We start from the raw sequence: 4,587 nt of genomic DNA on the forward strand, positions 1-4,587 counted from the left end.
TCCTCAGACTCACATATGCCTCCTCCAGGAAGCCCTCCTTGACACCCACCATTCCCAGACTAGCAGGCACTTACTCCGGGTTCAAACAGTCCTCTGTGCCTCCCTGATCTCAGCCCTGATCCCGCTGGGCGAGAAATGGTGATCGATCTGTCTCTCCACTGATCTGTGAGCCTCATGAAGGCAGGGCTGTCTTTATCTCCACTGTGACCACAGCATCCCCCAGCCAGGCCTGGACACAGAGCTGGCTGGCACCAACTCTGGATGTAAGGAGCTGAGGCCCAGGTTCTCCAGGGCGCCCAGCATCTGGCACAGGCAGAGGGACCTTCTGCATCCTCACCTTCTCCTCTCCTCCAGCCTCTCCACTTATTCTGGAAGCTAGCACAAGGTGAAATAAAACGGAATTAATGGGGTGCCTGGGTGGCTCAGTCGGTTGAGTGTCCAACTCTTGGTTTCAGCTCAGGTCATGATTTCGCGGTTTGTGGGATCGAGCCAGGCATTGGGCTGTGCACTGGTGGTGTGGAGCCTGCTTGAGATTCTCTCTCCCTCTCTCTCAAAATAAAAAATTAAATTAAAAAAAAAAAAAAAAAACAGGGAGGGAGGCCTTACGTGGCTCAGTCTGTTAAGCACCTGACTCTGGTTCAGGTCATGATCTCAGGGTTTGTGGGTTCAAGCCCACTCCAGGCTCTGTGCTGACAGCTCAGAGTCTGGAGCCTGCTTCAGATTCTGTGTCTCCCTCTCCCTCTAGCCCTCCCCCACTCATCCTCTGTCTCTCTTTCTCTCTCAAAAATGAAATAAACGTTAAAAAAAAAAAAAAGGAGGGGCACCTGGGTGGCTCAGTCAGTTGAGTGTCCGACTTTGGCTCAGGTCATCATCTCATAGTTCTTGGATTTGAGCCCTGAATCAAGCTCTGTGCTGACAGCTTGAGCCTGGAGCCTGCTTCAGATTCTGTGTCTCCCTCTCTCTCTGCCCCTCCCCCGCTTTCTCTCTTTGTCTCTCAAAAATAAATAAACATAAAAAAATTTTTTTTAAAGAAAGAAACAGGGAATTAAATACAGATGGAATGTGCTACAGATTCAGAGACAAGTGTGCATAAAGGGGAATGTAACTTCCCCAAAGTAACACCAAGAGCCAGTGACCCCCCCCCCCCCCCGACCCTGGGTGCCGCCTTTGGTCAACTTTCCAAGGGTGGGTCTCACTTTTGCGGGAAGATAGAAAAAAATGGAACCAATCCAGGCTGGTTCCTGCAGCTGAACTGAGAACAGTTCCTCGAAGTTGATGGCCTAGCCCAGCCAGGAAGGAAAGAACTGAACAGAGAAAAGGAATTCTTTTTCTGTAGTCTTTGAAATTTTTTTTTTTAACATTTATTTATTTTTGAGACAGAGAGAGACAGAGCATGAGCATGAACGGGGGAGGGGCAGAGAGAGAGGGAGACACGGAATCTGAAGCAGGCTCCAGGCTCTGAGCCATCAGCCCAGAGCCCGACGCGGGGCTCGAACTCACGGAGTGCGAGATGGTGACCTGAGTTGAAGTCAGACGTTTAACCGACTGAGCCACCCAGACGCCCCAGTCTTTGAAATTTTTAATGAGCCCGTAATCCTCTACCATGTGTGTAATTTTCAGTATCTCTGAAAAATTAGAGGCGATAAAGGCACTGCCTTTGGGCTGTCGTGAGGTTTGGGCACCACGCCTGGCAGGTGGCAAACACCCAGAGCCAGATAGCAGCGAACTGCCTTCACCCTCTGAGAGAAGTACTAATATACTGTCCGCTCCTACTGAGCACTGCAACAGAGGGTGGTCGAGTTGCCCCTGCCCAAGGTCACCCAGCTCAAGGCCAGCTCGGGATTTGAACCCAGGTAGCTCCTGGCTGCAGAGGGCAGGTGAAGAGGGGGAGGAAGGCAGGGAAGGGTCAGTGCCTCCGGGGTTCTCCTCACCCCTCTCCCCTCCAGCCCAAAGCAGTGACCTGTGGGGCAGAGGGCGCCCCCCTGGTGGAGCGGCCGAGCAAGCCAGGGGGGTGAAAGGAGAAGGACGCAAGAAGGTGAGAAGGTGGGGGGTGCAGCCAGGCGGGCTCCTACCAGGATATGGAAGGATGGGCTCGCTCATTCATTTGTTCGACAACTGTCTGCCCAGAGCAACTGGTCTGTGCTCCACTGGGATGGGGCAGGATCAGGGAGGGAAGGACAGGAGTGGAGAAACAACCCAGAACAGGAAGCGCCTAAGAGCTGTGTAACCTTGAACAGGTAACCGAACTTTCTTCATCCCCCATTTCTTCTGAGGTTGGAAATATTTTAGCACCTCCCTCAAAGCAGTAATGGTGAGGCTAGTAGGAGTAATGCCCTTTGTTGGAAGAACCCAAAGCAGATTCCTTAACCCAGCCAGAGGTGGGGGGGGGGCGGTGAGGGGTCGGGACTTACTATTTACTGAGCCTCTAAAGCTTGAGGTGAACAGAAAGCTAAAGGTGAACAGCTCGTGTGTCCTGGGCAGACCTAGGGGCAGAGTAGCACCATTATGCCATTTGATGGGTACTATATCCTTGGGAGGTGGGTGCAGTGATGAGCCCATTTACCAATGAGGAAAACCAAGAAGCTGTATAACCTGGCCAAAATCACACAAAGAGACCTGGCGGTGGCCGGGCAGAGTTGAATTCAGGTAACACCTGTTTCCAGAAGTTGCTTCCAAAACTCTAACTTGGGTCTCCCTCTTCCCACACCACTCCACCTCCTCAAACATTTCCTGTTCCTTTATTCTTTTTTTTTTTTTTTTTTAAGTAAGCTTTGCACCCTACTTGGGGCTTGAACTCAGGACCTTGATCTCACATGCTCTACTGACAGAGCCAGCCAGGTGCCCCTTCCTGTGCCTTTTGAATGCAAAGCCTTAAGCTCACTCCCTTGTTGTTCCAACCAACCAATTCTTTATTATTATTAATATTATTATTAACACTTTTTAAGTGTTTTGGGGGGGTGGGGAGGGGCAGAAAGAGGGGGAAACAGGATCAGAAGCAGGCTCTGCCCTCTCAGCGGTGAGCCCAATGCAGGGCTCCGACTCATGAACTGCAAGATCTCACCTGAGCTGAAGTCAGGCACTCAACTGACTGAGTCACCCAGGGGCCCTTTGGATGCTTAACCTACTGAGCCACCCAGGCACCCCTGCAACCAGCCAATTCTTAAGATGCTGCCCTCCACCCTTCTTCTACTCCCTCGCCTCCACCAACCGGCTGAGCCACATATTTTCAGCCACCAAAACAGTTCTTGCCCTAAGAGAATTCCAAAGCCAGCTGCCGAATCTGGGACATTTTCATCTCACTCAATGTGTCTTCCCAGGGTGCCCAGGGGTGAGGAAGATGGGTCCTGTTCCCACCCTCATGCATCACTGGGCTTGGAGACGGAACCAGCATCAGGCAAATGATCACAGACGTGCAGTTTGAAGACCCCACCCCCACCCCCAGCTTCAAGTGGGGAGTGGCCTGGAAGGGGAGCCTGGGAGCCGGAAGCAGCTAGAAGGGAATGGGGGTGTACCGAGAGGGGAGGGCAGGAGGGGGCAGAGTGAACCCAAATGCTGCAGGCATAAGGAACCAGACCCCCATGACTGGACATTGGAAATGAGGACGTTCTCAGGGCGAATGGCTGGCTCAGTTGGTAGAGCATGGGACTCTGCCTCTCAAGGTTGTGAGTGCAAGCCCCACGTTGAGGGGTAGAGATTACTTTAAAAAATTAAAAAATGAAACAAGGAAGTTCTCAGCTAAATGAAAGACGTAGCACCGTCTGTTAAGAGGAAAAGCCGAAATACCCTAGAGACTGATCCAAAGGGAAAATGGATGGAGGCTTTGCATCAAAACCATTGCCTATTGAAATACCTCCCAGGAATGAAAACAAATGAACCAAAGCCACATGTATGGCTAGGAACGAATCTCAAACATTAAAGTAAAAAGGCCAGTTTTTAAACCTGCCAAGGAATACTTTCCCAAATATTGTGCGTGGATGCACAGATATGCAGTAAAAGATAAAAAACAAAGGGTGGGGTGCCTGGGTGTCTCAGTCAGTAAAGCATGCAACTCTTGATCTCGGGTTGTGAGTTCAGGCCCCACGTTGGGCATAGAGCTTACTTAAGACAAAACAAAACAAAACAAAACAAAACAAAACAAAACAAAACAAGACAAGACAAAACAAACAAACAAAAAAAACCCATAGGCTCCAAATGGTGTGATTTAGACCAAATTCCCAACCAGGGCTTGATACTTAATCTAACTGCAGTTTCAGCCTCCCCAAGAAATGTACAGTTATCTGGTCAGTCAGGAATTTTTGAGTCAGTGCCATGAGTCTGCCACTTGGATCCTCTCCAGTCCCCCCAAAAGATGAGGTAATCTTCATGATAAGACCCTTGTTTTTCTCTTAAGGGAAAGCCACCTTGCCCCAAACCCTGTAACAATGCTAATAACTTTCTTGTCCCCCCTTCTTTAAAAACCTTCCATTTTGTACATCTCCTCAGAGGGCCCCTGTATTTACTAGATGGGATGCTGGCCGATTCCTGAATTGTTAAATAATGCCAATTAGATCTTTAAATTTTACTCACTTGAACTTTTGTTATTTAACA

Source organism: Herpailurus yagouaroundi, unplaced genomic scaffold (genome assembly GCF_014898765.1).
Source record: "Herpailurus yagouaroundi ecotype Mexico unplaced genomic scaffold, PumYag 220, whole genome shotgun sequence".
In the NCBI taxonomy this organism is placed as follows: domain Eukaryota; kingdom Metazoa; phylum Chordata; class Mammalia; order Carnivora; family Felidae; genus Herpailurus; species Herpailurus yagouaroundi.